The sequence below is a fragment of the Pan paniscus genome, chromosome 14, assembly GCF_029289425.2.
Source record: "Pan paniscus chromosome 14, NHGRI_mPanPan1-v2.0_pri, whole genome shotgun sequence".
NCBI lineage: Eukaryota > Metazoa > Chordata > Mammalia > Primates > Hominidae > Pan > Pan paniscus.
In genome coordinates this window covers 43,999,869-44,016,384 of record NC_073263.2, presented here as the reverse complement: position 1 = coordinate 44,016,384, position 16,516 = coordinate 43,999,869, and the positions used below count along the sequence as shown (strand labels likewise).

The following is a 16,516-nucleotide window of genomic DNA, read 5'->3' as shown; positions in this document are numbered from 1 at the left end:
TTTTTTGCAGATGGCTTCTAGTTGTTCTAATAACACTTAATGAATAATTTATATTTTCTCCAGATCATCAGATCATATTCAGAATGAGTTTTAATTGGAATGTCCTTCAAATTTGCATATAAGGGTGATAGAATAAATGAGTAATAGAAAAGGTAACATTTTCTATTCTCAGTTTTCTTGTTAGTTGAGTTGCCAAAACTTTAGTTGTCTATACCTGCAAGTTGAAAGGAACTTTTAGCAACTTTTCTCCTACATTGTTTGAGTTTGGTATGGGTTATCCTCAAGGTTTATCTATTAAAACTTTTTAATTGGTGTCTGAGGTTATTTGTGCTTACCGAAGTAACTTGTCATCTGAATTCTCTTTTCCCGAAGGCCTTAATTAGCTGAGAACAAAGTTAAAAGAAGTTAGAAGAGAAAAGATTCTCTACTGCAATTCAGCATTGCCCTGGTTGATACTGCTTATGGTGACTGTAGTTGGATGTGTCTCCTGTTGTTAGGGTTTCCAGTGGTTTACACAAACTCTGAATCTGAATGAAAAAAACATAGCCAGGGTTTATAAGTGGATCTCTGTCCTAGCCAATTCACTTTATTTCTGGAGTGTTTTCTATTGCTAAATATTTCACTCTATTTTGTTAGGCCATTTTCTTCCCAATCTAGTTATCTCCACATTTTCAAGTATGAAGACCTATTTCTGTTATCAAAAAAAGTCACAGGTTATGTGTTTTGTGTATTGTGACTTTTGAAAATACATGACAAAAACCTATCATTTCTAGCAGTGATTTAAATTGGTATAGTATTGATCACCAAAAACATTTACATATGTTTGGAAAAGTATGTTCATGTTTGAGATATAAAGCATGAGGCAATTATTAGTCACATGTTAGATCACATATAAGTGATTTTAATCAACTCCTAGATGCAGTAAAGCAAAATGGTATCAGAGAGACAATCCCTTCTCTCATGTAGAAGCTCACTTAATAGGATAAAGACAACCATTACAAGGACATTTTTTAGTGTTAGGGGAAGTAGAGGAGTACTGTGAGATCAATTGCAGTTAAATCCAACCTGGCCTAGAGAATGGGCAAGACCTTCCTGAGGAGGTGACATTTAAGCTGATTTCTGAAAAGAATTGGTGAAAGTTAGGACTGGAGATGAGAAAGTCAACTAGGAAGCAATTTCAGGATTTAGGAAGGAGCTAACCTGATCCTGAATTAGGACACAGGCTTTAGAGATAAGAATGAAGAGGCCAGGCGCAGTGGCTCACGCCTGTAATCCCAGCACTTTGGGAGGCCGAGGCAGGCAGATCACAAGGTCAAGAGATCGAGACCATACTGGCCAACATGGTGAAACCCTGTCTCTACTAAAAATACAAAAATTAGCTGGGCGTTGATGGCGCACGCCTGTAGTCCCAGCTACTTGGGAGGCTGAGGCAGGAGAATTGCTTGAACCTGGGAGGCGGAGGTTGCAGTGAGTTGAGATCGCGTCGCTGCACTGGTGACACAGCAAGACTCCATCTCAAAAAACAAAACAAAGAAGATTGCTTTTACTAAGGAATTCCTAAGTCTTGTTAATTTATAGATGTAGAGAAAGGGATAAAGATAATCTGATTTTCCAGGTGGGAAGTGGTTCTGTTTCACAGTAATAGGGAATATAGGAGAAACAGGTTTACAGAGGAAACACTAACCTTAAGGCATGTTGAGTTTGAAATAAATATCCAAGGCTGGGCGCGGTGGCTCACACCTGTAATCCCAGCACTTTGGGAGGCCGAGGCGGGCGGATCACGAGGTCAGGAGATCGAGACCATCCTGGCTAACACGGTGAAACCCCGTCTCTACTAAAAATACAAAAAATTAGCCGGGCGCGGTGATGGGCGCCTGTAGTCCCAGCTACTCGGGAGGCTGAGGCAGGAGAATGGCGTGAAACCTGGGAGGCGGAGCTTGCAGTGAGCCAAAATCGCGCCTCTGCACTCCAGCCTGGGTGAAAGAGCAAGACTCCGTCTCAAAAACAAACAAAAAAAGAAAACAAACAAACAAAAAAAGAAATAAATATCCAAGTAGAGATGGCCAGTGGGCGTTCAAATTTGAGTTTGAAGATTGGGATACAATTCTGAAATGAAGATGTTGATGGTGGGAGCTGTCATCTTAAGTGATAATTAAAGCTGTGAGAATAAATGCGATTGCCCTGAAAATGTGTGTAGAACGAGAATGAGAAAAGCAGAAGGTTGAAGGTACAACTTTTGGGAGCATTGGCATTTAAAGGGGATGGAAGATCCTAATTCTGCCCTTTGCTTGGGTAGTTCCTGTTTATCTAAATTGCTCTCCAAGCTCTTCACTTAACCAAATATAATCAGGCCCTCCTTCAGTGTCTGAATTAAAACTTACCTTCATGAATCCATTTCTACTACTTCCTCTAAAGATTTTTTTTAAAAGCATTCATTGGTGGCAGCATTTTAAAAAAATCATAAATTCTACTTCAGAGATTCCCAGGTTTTTTGGCTTGGTTGTCTGATTCCTGATTGTTTAACAACAACAAAAAAGTGTGTGTGTGTGTGTGTATTTCTTTTTATTCAGAAAGCTGTCGTTTAGATGGATAGGTGTTTTTGGATTGTCATATTGAACAATTACTGTATGTCAATTAGTTATATGCCAGATGTTAGCGATAAATAAAACTTGGCTCCTGATCTTAGAGTACCAACAACTTAATTGGGATGATAGACAGCTGGGTGGATGTTTTATGACGTTCATAGCTTTCTTTTCCCAAATATAAGTTAGAATTAAACTTCTTCCTTTCCCACTATTACTGTGACATGAGCTCAGCTATAGAAAAGCAGAAGAATTACAGGCAAAGGTTTTTGTTTATGTTGTTTGAAAATGTTTTTTTGGTTTTTTTTTGAAACAGGTTCTCACTCTGTTGCCCAGTCTGAAGTGTAGTGGTGTGATCATGGTCACTGCAGCTGCAACCTCCCGGGCTCAAGCAATCCTCCAGCCTCTCAGCCTCCTGAGTAGCTGGGATTACAGGTGCGCACCACCATGCCCGGCTAATATTTTGTATTTTTTTGTAGAGATAGGGTTTTGCCGTGTTGCCCAGGCTGGTCTCCCTGGGCTTAAGCGATCCTCCCACCTCTGCCTCCCAAAACGCTGGGATTGCAGGTGTAAACCACCACATTGGCCTGAAAATGTTTGAAATTATACTTGGTATATACAATTTTTCATAATTTTTTCACAAATTACCACAAGTTCTTCAGAAACATTGTGAGTTTCTTATAAAAAACATATGGCTGGGCTGGACATGATGGCTCGTGCCTGTAATTCCAGCACTTGGGAGGCTGAATTGGGCAGATCACCTGAGGTCAGGAGTTTGAGACCAGCCTGGTCAACATGGGGAAACCCTGTCTGTACCAAAAAATATACAAAAATTAGCTGGGTGTGGTGGTGCATTCCTGTAGTTCCAGCTACTCAGGAGGCTGAGGCAGGAGAATCCCTTGAACCTGGGAGGTGGAGGTTGTAGTGAGCCGAGATCATGCCACTTCACTCCAGCCTGGGCAACAGAGAGAACTTGTCTCCAAACAAAACAAAACAAAACATATGGCTGTACCAGAGCTTTATTCTTATTGCCTGATGTTCATTTCATTTTCTACTATATTTATAAATAGTGCTATATTTATAAATATTTATAAATAGTGAAGAACATTCATATTTGTGCATTAATCTTTTTAGACACTTAGGATTATTTCGTTAGAGTTAATTCACAGAAGTGAAATTGCAGGGCCGAAGAGTATGAACATTTTTTGTTTTTTTTTTTTGAGACGGAGTTTCACTCTTGTTGCTCCTGCTGGAGTGCACTGGCGCAATCTTGGTTCACTGCAACCCCCGCCTCCCAGGTTCAAGTGATTCTCCTGCCTCAGCCTCCTGAGTAGCTGGGATTATAGGCATGCGCCACCACGCCCGGCTAATTTTGTATTTTTTTTTTTTTTAGTAGACAGGGTTTCTCCATGTTGGTCAGGCTGGTCTCGATCTCCCGACCTCAGGTGATCCACCCGCCTCAGCCTCCCAGAGTGCTGGGATTACAGGTGTGAGCCACCGTGCCTAGCGGAGTATAAACATTTTTAAGATTCCTAATATATGCTGACAAGTTCCTTTTCCAAAGGGCCTTGACTATAGCTTCACTAGCAAAGTACATGAGAACTCATTTTCCTTGCCCAGGTTATTATTTTTTTTTTTAGCTTTTTTTTTTTTTTTTGCTTATTTTCTAGTTTGACAGGTGAAAATAATATCTTGTTTTAATAATGTAAGTTTATTAGTGAAGCTAAACATGTTAAAAATATATTTCTTTCAACTGTCTCTTTTTTCTGTTAGTGAACCATTACATATTCTTACTGCATCTTTAATTTAATAGATTTAGAAGGTATCTTTCTTAGCTTTTATGTTTTTTCATGGTGAAAAATTGTCTTACAATTTTTCTTGTCTTACAGATCTGCTGAAACTTTCCTATTCCTTGAAAAAAAAACCTGGTAAAATACACATAATATAAAATTCACCATCTTAACCATTTTTAAGTGTATAAAATCATGGATGGAGTCTCGCTCTGTCGCCCAGGCTGGAGTGCAGTGGCACGATCTTGGCTCACTGCAACCTCCGCCTCCTGGGTTCAAGCAATTCTCCTGCCTCAGCCTCCTGAGTAGCTGGGACTACAGGCGCCCGCCACCACGTCCGGCTCATTTTTTGTATTTTTAATAGAGACGGGGTTTCACCATGTTGACCAGACTGGTCTCAAACTCCTGACCTCAAGTGATCTGCCTGCCTTGGCCTCCCAAAGTGCTGGGATTACAGGCGTGAGCCACCATGCCCTGCTTTATACACTTCTTAAATGTGCAGTTCAGTGGCATTAAGTATATTCACATTGTTATGCAACCATCACCAGCGTCCTACCCTCTTCATCATTTTGATTACTCCTCCAGCGTAATAATCTTGGCTTCAGAATTCACTGGTATTGCCTGTAGCATTGTTAGTGTTAGTGCACCATTTTGGGGGGGGGGGGTAGTGTTTTGTTTCTAATAATTTTATTGGCCTGAGTGTGGAAGCGCACTGGGTAAAGTTGAGATTTTCACTTTATATTGGGTCTTGGGTTGTTTGATAATAATTCAGAGTTCTTCATTCAATGAGTATGGCTTATTAACATTCATTTTAATTTTCCCTAAACTTGTTATTTTGTCCTGTCAAGATTGTTGCTTATCTGCCACTTCATGCTTATCACATGGGGCCTCATGTGCTTTTTATATAGTTTGTTTTTGCTTGGACATTTCCTTCCTCAGTTCTTACCCATGAGCACGGGGGCTGTGTCTGACTGTGTGTATTGGCTGAGGACACAGGAGGTACAAAGGCTCTGCTGTGGAAAGGAGCCTTGATTTGCTCCAGGAACAGCAGGGAGACTTGGGTGGCTGGAGCATGGGGAGCAAGGGGACAGTGGTGTGAGATGAAGCTGCAGAGGTAAGCAGGGGCCAGATGCTGTAGGGCCCTGTAAGAGTTAGGTTCCTATTATACTGTGAATAGAGCTCTGTTGAAAGATTTTTAACTGGAACTGGGTGGTGGGCAACATAGTCTAAGGTGCCTTTAAAAAAATCATCCTGGCTGTTGGATGGAGAAACGGATTATAGAGGAATAAGAGTGGAAGCTGGGAGGTGTGTTGGGACATGATTTATGTTATCCAGGTGGCAGTGTTAAACTGATTCGTTTCCTTTTTAAAAAAAAAACAATTCATATTGTGACCATCTGCAGCACAACTGAAGATAACTGGCCAAGTTTACTCCATGGAAAAGTTAAGCTTGTAGAACGTATGAACATCGGAACCATGGGTTCATTAGTATCATACTTTAACCAAGCTCACCAACCCCTGGCTAAATATAGTTTCTATGTATGTGAATCTCAAACATTTACTGTCAGCTGTCTTTGAACATCCCTGTGAAGTTAACTGAACTTTAATTATAAATGATTGAGTGAATTCAGAAGATACTAATATTGCTATTTTACATAGGAAGAATAGGAAGTCTGGTCATTTATAGTACTGAAATAAAAAGCAAAACACTTGTCAGTTTCTCCTAGCTGCAAGCACCATTTTATTAACAACATGTTTTAAGTTTAATTCCCTCCAAATCTATTATAACTTCAGTGTATGGATGAGACTTGAGAGTTCTGGGATATATTATTCTTGGGACACCAGTTAAATTATTCCCACACTTAACTGCTGTCCCAAGTTAGAATTTGTATAATTCCTCTAGGAAGCTGCCTGTGATTCCCCAGGGCTCAGGAAGGGTCCCTCTTTGTGCTGTCGTAGTGCCTTATATCTTCCCCTGTGGTAGGCATTTATCATGCTGAATTATATGGCACTCTGAGGACAGAGCCAAAGATTCGGGAGAATGAATGCAAACATGGGGAGTTGGGGAAGCAAAACTGAAGGGATTGAGGCAAGAGTGAAAATTCTTTGAAGTCTTGTGAATCTTCACTTCTTAATGCGGTTTTGTTTTCATATGAAATACTTTACCTAATGAATAAAATTGACATTACAGCAAGCTGTAAATTTTGTTTATATTGCAGCTTCATCTATTTTCAGTATCTTCTTCAGTCTGAGGGGTTACAACTCTATAGTATTTTGTGTACTTTAAATCCATCTCCTGTGTTAGCTATAGGGGGCTAGCATCAATACATACATATTAGTCTTTGCACATTAAAAAAATAAATAAAGTAAGATATTTGCTTTGCAAAACTTTGAAAACATCTCCTTAGTTTGAAAACATCTTCCTTAGTCCTTCAGTATAATGTATTACTCTGACGCCTTCTCAGACCTCCCTAAGCTTGGCCTTTCGCTCCTTTTTGAGCCTTCCTCATTTTGACCCTTGCGCTACTGTAGCAGTGTTATTCTTACCTCTGCTGCTTTTATCTCCTTTCTTGGCTGTTAACCCTTCCTCCCATAATGTACCTGTAGGTATAAAAGGTTATCTCCTTAGTTCTGTTCCTTTCTGTCTACTTACTCCTGAAGCATTTGCTGTAGTTCTTAAAGTCTAAACTCTGCAATTGACTCCAAATCTTTATCTTCAACCTGGGCCTCTTTCCCATTGCCCTGTGCTGAGATAGCTGCCTTATATTTATATGTGCTCCCTCTCCTCAGTTTGTAGCTTCTATTGATGATTGTCCCAATTTTCCAGTACTCCAGGCTAAAAGCCTAGGACCTTTGACTCCATTTTCTCATGCCTCTGACATGCTTGTTCCTGAGTCCCCAGATACACAGCAGGCACTGTGTACACATTCATCCCATTGTGAAATCTCAGATTCTGTAGTGTCTTGCCTTTTTGTTCTTCTCCTCTCTATCCCCATTATCACCACTGTAGTCCAGGCTGTATGACCTCTTTAAGTTATCTGTGGAGACACCTTACTAGTCACCCAGTGTCCAAGCCCACTTCCATCTTTTCCATACTCTCTCGATACCCAGCTCAGAAATCTTTAGTGGTAGAACACTTTTCCCTGTTCCCTTCTAGCTGTCTTCTTACACATACTTTTTATTTATTTTTTCCCATCCACTTTTAAGTTCTGGGATACATGTGCAGGATGTGTAGGTTTGTTACATAGGTAAACATGTGCCATGGTGATTTGCTGCACAGATCAACCATAGGTATTAAGTCCAGCATCCATTAGCTATTCTTCCTGATGCTGTCCCTCCCCTGCCCCCTCAACAGGTCCCAGTGTGTGTTATAACCCCTGAAGTGTTCATATGACATCATCGTTCAGCTCCCACTTATAAGCGAGAACATGCGGCATTTGGTTTTCTGTTCCTGCATTAGTTTCGTGAGGATAATGGCTTCCAGCTCTATCCATGACCCTGCAAAGGTCTTTCACACAGTGTCTTGCTTTTTCTTAGGCATCTCCCTTTCCCAGAATTCCTACTCAACTGTTCCCCTGAAACTCACCTGCCCTTCTGGGACCATATTTAAATTTCTACTTCATGGAATGTAATCTAATTTTGGAAACTCCATACATTTTTTCTGTAGCTTTAAGAAACTGCCATCATTATTACTTCGTTATACCTTCATCAGTGCTTGAGAGTAAGTGGGGCAGAGTGGTTAGAAGCATGGACTCTGGAGCCACACTGCCTGCATTCGCATCCCAGTTCACCTCTTATTATTCCCCACCTTGCTCTGGTTACTTAACCTCTCTGAGTCTCATTTTCCTACCTATTTCACAGAGCTGTTAGGAGGAATAAAATGAGTTAATGTATGTTTAAAATACTGAAAACACTGCCCAGTACTAGAGAGATTTCTGCTGTTATCATTACATGTTAAAAAAGATTTCTTCTGTTCCATAAGCCCCTTTAGGTTAAGAAATGTCTTATTCTTCTTTGGATGCCCTCACAGAATGTAGCATGGTGCCTTATACATAGTAAGCATTCAATAAATAAGTACTTAATGAAATGGAAATTTATTGAAAAGTCTAGTAGTTCAATAACAATGATTTTTGGTTTTGATCCTAAAGTGAAATCACAGAGTTTTTTCTGGGATAATTTAATAGCAGAATATCTTGTTTCCTTGTTTAAATGCACAATTTGGATTTTAAAAAACTGTATAGTTTAAATATATATATTGTATTTATTTTATTTTTTGAGACGGAATCTCATTCTGCCCCAGGCTGGAGTGCAGTGGTGCAGTGTTGGCTTACTGCAGCCTCAACCTCCAGGGATCAAGCAATCCTCCCACCTCAGCCTCCCAAGTAGCAGGGATCATAGACATGCACCACCACGCCTGGCTAATTTTTTGTATTTTTGTAGATACAGGGTCTTGCCATATTGCTAAGTCTGGTCTCGAACTCCTGAGCTCAAGTGATCTGCCTGCCTCAGCCTCCCAAGGTTACAGGCAGGAGCTGCCGCACCCACCCTTATTTTAATTTTTTTTGGAGATGAGGTCTTGCTTTGTTGCTCAGGCTGACTCAAGCGCCTGGCTTCAAGTGATCCTCCTGCCTTGGCCTCCCAAAGTTCTGGGATTGCAGGCATGAGCCACTGTGCTTGACCCAAAAATATATATTTTGACCAAATCATACAAGGATGATGAAATGGCAAACCTGTGAGTACTAAAATATAAGACACAGGCTTTGACATTAAAGGAAAAGAGCACTACGATTCACATTGGGCAAAAATTTGCCTGCAATGGAGATAACCTTCTAAATGAAAGCATCCCAGAGTAGATCCAGTCATGATGTATAATTTTCTTTCAAGAGCACTAGTTTTAAGCACCATTCTGGGATTTTTAGCTTATGTATGCATTTGGCCTTTAACATATATTTGATAGAGCTTTTTAGTACCTCTTAGAATTAAATAAGAGATGTCCAGGATTAAAATTTGCTGTTGATGTTGATATGTGAAACTTTAATGCATTGTAGATTGTGGTAATCCGATGTTTCAACTTTAAGTATTTGACATCATTTGGGGTGTTAGTTTTATGATTTTCAGGAAATGAAAAACATTATCATTGGGGCAGACATTTCATTCAAATTACTTCTATCAGTTTGCTTGAAATTTTTTTTTTTTTTTTTTTTGAGACAGTCTCCCTCTGTCACCCAGGCTGGAGTGCAGTGGTACGATCACTGCTCACTGCAACCTCCACCTCCCAGGCTCAGGTGATCCTCCCACCTCAGCCTCTCAAATAGCTGGGAACACAGGCGCAAGCCACCATGTCCACCTAATTTTTCTATTTCTTGTAGAGACAGGGTTTCATCATGTTTCCCAAGCTGTTCTTGAACTCCTGTGATTCTCTTGCCTTGGCCTCTCAAAGTGCTGGGATTACAGCCATGAGCTACTGGGCCCACCCAGTGACTTTTAAGAGAGTCACTTGAGACTTTTAAGAGAGACTTAAGAATGCTCTAAAACTAGACTACAGGTGAAATGTAGAGTGATATTTGGTTTCCGGGGAGGGGCGGGTGGGGAAGGAAGAAATATTCATTAAATACAGGCTTACTTTTTCTGGCTTCAAGTCAAGTAAAGTAGTTTTTTTTTTTTTTCATTTGTACATTTTACAGGGGCTTTGATGGGTCTGACAAAGAAGCACTTGCAATGTTTTGGGGTTTCTGTTATGAAATTAACACATAGCTCAAATTCCCATTAAGTAATCATGACTTAAAATGGAGTCCAGCTATATAGTCTTGCATATTTCAGAGTTAAGAATGTAATCTTTATCTTTTATTGTTAATATTCTCTAAGGTTTATTTACTGTATTCTTATTTTGTCATGAGTTTATTTAAAATATTTTTTAATATTAAAGTATTTTAAGTATTTCTAGTTGTAATAAAAATGTAGATATATTCAAGAAATTATAAAATTAGGTTTTGTAATTGATCGGTATTCAAGTAAAAGGAGGAAAGCTATCAAGTAGTCATGATGAAATATTCATCAAATGTAAAATGACCTACTCATCAACTTGCCAGGTCTAACCTTTGTTTCTGTTTCATTTGTCTTTACAACCTTTTAAGAAGTTTATTTTGTAAACTTCTTTTTTCTCTGCTTTAGAGTTGGAAATACTGAAAGACTTTTCTATTCTAGATTGTATCTTTTCCCCCCAGCCCCAACCCAAATTGAAGAAAACTATTGGGACAACTGGATGATTTACAAATCTATTAGCAATGGCAACAATATGAAAATTTGAAGGTATTTATGTATGGCATCCTGTAGTTTGGGTGGAAATCATTTTTTTTTCCTTTCACTTCTGCCATGTCAACTTTAGTCTCAATGTGTAGATTCCAAAATAGAATCCCAACAGATTTCTGGAGACTTTCGTCTTTAACTATGTTGTCTCTCTCTTCTCTGTTTTTTTTCTGTGTACTTTAGGATATCTGTGTGGGAACCTAAGAAATGATCAGAGGGAACTAGGAAGTAAAATTGCTGAAATAGCAGCCTTTATATTAGTATTATATGATAACTTGAAAATTATTGGTGATATGTTTATGTTATGTAAATCTTGTTTGTATTTGTATCTTCAAATTTCAGAATGTTTAATATACACATATTAGCATGTCTCTAACAACTGATGACTGTAGTTTGGCTCGAGAGGCTTATATCATGTAAGCTAGTCACACCTATTTGAATTCACTTTTCTTTGTTTCTTGATTTCTTATGGCTATTATTGCAACAATCAAACAAATTTTGAATACCTTTTGTGAGCTAGCACTGTGGAAATATGAGGGAAGTTTATTGTGGTTCTTACTTTAAATAGTTTGCAGTTTTATTGTGTATACAAATGTATGCATGTGAAATATACAGATTTTTAAAAAGCAGATCATTAAAGATTAGGTCATAAGGTGTAGTCTGTACATGGAGGAAGAGCTAAGTTGATTCAGAATAACATGGTTAGATTTTGAAGCTAGCCTGGATTTGAATCTTGGATCCACCACTGACTAGCTATGTAAGCTTAGTCAAGCAACTCAACCCCTGCCACAGTTTCCTCATCTGTCAACAGTTTCCTCATCTGTCAAATGGTGATGATAATATAACCTACCTACTGTATAGTTGTGACTTGTGGCCTTTCTTTACTGGTATTTCTTGAGAAAATTGAGCCCTAATGAGCTAAGCATTTGTTGTATGAATGAATACAACAGTTTTGTGGTTCTGGAATAGCATTGGTCATCAACCATCCTTGGGATATTTGAGAAAACAGGCACTCAGATCATTTTCTGTGTGCGGTGGTTCCAATGAAGGAATCTTAGTTAAGGATTAAATGAGTTAACATATAATAAATAACAGAAAACAAGGCCTGGAAGTTTTAAAACTAGTATTGTTGGACTCTGAAAAATGAAGACAATTTAATTAATCAGAGGTGAGAGTTTTCAGCCTGAGAGAAATCAAAGGTTTATATGAAAATGTTTTTCATCTTAAGCAAGTATCCAATTACTTTGTGTCTCTGGAACCAAATGGGACTGGGAAAATCAACAACGTACTCACCAATCAGGAAGGCATCCAACATTTGGAAGGAGGCTCACACGTAGAAAAAAGATTCTTAATAAGCGTATTACCTGTATCAGAATCATCAAAATTTACAAATATATTGAAACGATAGGAGAGAGAGTGCACATGAGAGTAAGCCATAAAAACTTCTAATAAGAAAGAGATGGTGAATGGAAATGAACCATGTAGGATAAGATGTGTAAACTGATACACCTTTTGTTGCTATATATAAAGACAAATTATTTCACTTGGTCTTCAGTGCCATGTGAGTACAATTTTAGGTAGGTTAAGTGTGAAGAACTGGCTGTTAAGTATAAAGATCATTTGGCGACTTTGGGAAAGAGCCATTTTAATGGACGATCAGCCCACAGCACATGTGTTAGCGCTTATGTTTTCTCTCTCACACACATACATTAGTTTCAATATGATATTAGTAAATTTATGAGGCTTTGATACAGGTAATATGCTTCTTAAGTTTAGCTTTTCATGTGTTTATTACAGTAGACTCTTAGCTCATTATCCTTCTTTTAGGGTTTCTCTTCCTGGCAGTTTATTCTGCACGTCACTGCCGTGATCATTTTCTTTCATCTGTTCCACTTGATTCCTACTAATATGCTACCCCCTCCACCCGGCCTAGCCTCTGGGACCAAGTGTGCCCTTAGGAAGGATTTAGAGTTCCATTTCAATGCCAGGGGATTCAGCAGTAAGGGTAGTTGTTGCTAGTTTGATGCTTTATTCAGTATTTATAATTGGTATACTACCTTATTCCAGTGATTCGTTCCCCACCTTGCACTCCAATTCAGGTACCTGGGCTACTTACATTTCTCTTTGAAGAGTCCTTGGTTTGATAACCCTAAGCCTTTGGAGAGGGGTCTCTCTGATGTGTGACATCTGTGATTTCCTATCTTTGGGATATCTGTTAATGCATGCTGAACTTCCCTCAAACCAGCCACTTGCCTGATTATTAACTGTTGCCTTTCAGGGTTTTATCTGTTTTCTATTATACCTTCTAAATTGTCCCTCACTGCTTGCTATTGGTTCACCACCTCGCAGTTTCTAGTCCCAAATCATTATTCTTTTCGGTCCATGGCAGGAACCTCTGGTACTACCTGGAAAATGACAACAGCAGAGAATGTAGTGTTCTTTATAAAATTCCTCTGGCACATGAAGGAGCCAGCAGAATCAATGCCATTAAATATACCAGTTGGACCACACATGGTTGCTCATGCCTGTAATCCCAGCACTTTGGGAGGCGAAGGCAGGAGGATCGCTGGAGGCCAGGAGTTTGAAACTAGCCTGGGCAATAAAGTGAGATGCTCATCTTCACAAAAAATAAAAAAATTAGCCAGGCATGGTGGTGTGCATCTGTAGTCCCAGCTACTCAGGAGGCTGAGGCAGGAGGATTGCTTGAGCCCAGGAATTTGAGGCTGCAGTGAGCTATGATTGCGCCACTGCACTCCAGCCTGGGTGGCAGAGTGAGACCCTGTCTCTAAACAAAAATGAAGCATGTCCATAGAAAGAAACTGAAAAATGTTAGCATTAAGAACCCAGATGGAGACCTTTCTTTTGGTCAAGATTATAATTTAGAAATTTTGAGATGGGGTGTGGTGAGGAAAGTGAGGAAGCTTAACTGCTTGGTTTTTTCATCTCTGAAATTTAGGCAGTGACATTATTTATTTAGAGTGAGATAAATTGTGATGGCTCAAAGAGAATGAAAAAGCCCTATAATGGTTTATATGGGGGAATAGATATATAGTCAACTAAGAATGAACACAAGGATTGTTGAACAGCTGTGAAATAATTTTATGTCTGGCTCCTGTAACATTTGGAGGCCCAGAAACAGACTGGCTAATAATTAGCCAAGTGTGTATATGAGGTTTTTTTAAAGGATTTCTTCCAGAAGGGATTAAAGGCAGTTTACAAAAATATATCCAGCATGACAAAATTAAATATATATAATGGCAAAGGAGAAAAAATGTTTAATAAGATGGAGCTCAGAATGAGGATAATAACCAGATTGCATATGAGGAAGTTTAAAAATGGGCCGTAAGTTAGCCGTGAGCTTTTTTCTTTTTCTTTTCTTTTCTTTTTTTTTTTTCTTTTTTGAGACGGGCTTTCGCTCTTGTCACCCAGGCTGGAGTGCAGTGGGCGCCATCTCAGCTCACTGCAACCTCCGCCTCCTGGGTTCAAGCGATTCTCCTGCCTCAGCCTCCCAAGTAGCTGGGATTACAAGCACCTGCCACCACGCCTGGCTAATTTTTGTATTTTTAGTAGAGATGGGGTTTCACCATGTAGGCCAGGCTGGTCTTCAACTCCTGACTTCAGGTGACCCGCCTGCCTCAGCCTCCCAAAGTGCTGTGATTACACATGTGAGCCACTGCACCCGGCTAGCTGTGAGCTTTTTAGTAGCCAATTGCAAAGATGGAAATAATAATAAAGTGATCCCAAACCTGTAAAATATAAAACAAATGAATTACTTAGGCAAAGCACAAGAATTGGTGGCATTGAGAAAATGTTTGCCCGAGGTCTTTTCTGGGAATTTATCAAATATTAACTTGGGGGAAATGCTTTGGGTCCAGCAGAAATAGCCCTAGGAAGAATCAGTCTTGATTCTAAGAAAGTTTATAGTTGTGCTTCATGCCTTCCAGGGTTTGAAATCTATAGATGTTGTAAAGTGGGCAGAATTAGATTGGATTTGAACAACTAGAGTAAAACTAACCTCATTAACAAAACACTTTAATGTGTCACACAAACGTAATTTTATAGGAAATATTTATATATTTTAGATATTTTAAAATATTTATCTCTAGTCATCAAGGAAATCCTGAGATATATTCTGGCTTTTCTTGGACTCACCTGGGTACATTCAGATTGTCAAAACATTCTCAGATATCAAGTGTGTCAGCACAAACAAAAGGAAAGAGTAGAGAATACTTTCTTTGAAAAATATTCCAAAAGAATCTAGTTTCCAGCATATTATCTAATGCCAACCAAATGATTTGGCAAGCCTGAGAACTTGGCAATATGCCTTAGGGGATTGGTAGATAGTGGTACGGGAGTGAGTATAACTATGTCAAACTCTAAAGACTGAAATTGAATTGTATTTCCAGTGAGGGAGAGAACAGTTAGTTAAATTTTTGTATTTAAGGTTTTTAAAAAATTTCTAAACTAATTAAAGGATTTTACCTTGACTGCAGTCTTATTTAATGAAACTTTGCATTTTTTTTTTACATTTCCTTAGATTGACTTAGACTAGTTTTCAGTTTTTTTAATAAGAAGGATTAAAAAGTATTCTTTCATGTATCAAATGTGTTAATCATGTCAAAAGCTCTTGTTTTACTTAGTTTGAGGATGGAGTACTAAACAGAAACATTACACAAACAAGTTGCCAGTTATTCTCAGATACTGGCTAGTCATGAAGGATGAGGGCAACGGTGAGTGGGGAATGACGAATAGTGATCCTCACTACTGAGGATCAGGTAGTGAAGGATGAGTGGATCCCTGAATTATTTTATGCTTGACTGAATGACTGAATGGATGAACATTTGCTGAGCTAGGTTCTTGAGACAGAAGTATGATAAAGTCATGGCCCCTGCTCTGAGAGTCTACTGGGGGATTATCTAGTTGATTAGAAAATAAGCCAGTTATACTACAGTGTGGTATAACTGTATACCAACCATTATCCAAGCATGGCATAAATGGTTGGTATGCTGTGAAAATAGAGAATTGGAAACTGAATGAGACGTTTAGTTGAATTTTTAGGGAAGTTGCTCACTTGGGAAAGAGTATCCCAGGCAGAAGTAGAGAACTTAATTAAACAGCATGGTTTTTGTTGTTTTTGTTTTTGGTTTTGTTTGTTTGTTTTTGAGGCAGAATCTCACTTTGTTGCCCAGGCTGAAGGGCAGTGGCACCATCACAGCTCATTGTAGCCTCAACCTCCCAGTCTCAGGTGATCTTCCCACCTCAGCCTCCAGAGTAGCTGAGACCACAGGTGCATGCCGCCTTGCCCAGCTAATTTTGTATTTTTTTGTAGAGACATTTTTGTGGAGACATTTTTTTTTGTTTGTTTTTGTTTTTTGGTTTTATCATGTTGCCCAGGCTGAGCATAGATCTTGGAAGTAGGAAGACTACACCCTCTGTATAGTGGAGGAAGGGGAGGAGTGACAGGAAGTGAGCCCAGAGGGCTATAGGAAGGGGCTAGAATAGGAATGGCCTTTTGTGCTAGGATAAGGAGCTTCATATTATCCTGAAAGCTATCAGGGAACAAGGAAAGATTTTGAGTGGGAAACTTATATGATTAGATTTGCATTTTTAGAAAGGTGAATCTGGCAGCAACTTCAGAAGGGATTAAATGTGGGAACAGTGCTGTTGACAACTAGACAATCTATGAAACTGTTGTAATTAGTAGGTGAGAAGTGATGGTTCAGAATGAAGGCAGGGACAGTTGCAAAGGAAAAAGGGGGAAAATCACCTTCTAAAGTGGAAGTAGAATCTGCCTTAGCTCAGTGACAGGTGGGATGTAAGTGATGATGGAAAAAAGAAA

General features: G+C 39.1%; 1 protein-coding gene across 2 annotated transcripts in view; it reads left to right on the top strand.

Moving 5' to 3' along the window:
* Positions 1 to 16,516, top strand: part of TSC22D1 (TSC22 domain family member 1) — a 145,448-nt gene that overhangs the window by 61,855 nt on the left and 67,077 nt on the right. The window contains exon 3 of one of the 2 annotated variants that reach the window (XR_609894.4): positions 1 to 16,516. This exon is cut by the window's left edge and continues 24,626 nt beyond it. The exons of the other annotated variant lie outside the window; for it this stretch is intronic. The gene's annotated coding sequence lies outside the window, so the exon portion shown is untranslated. 2 annotated transcript variants of the gene reach the window in all.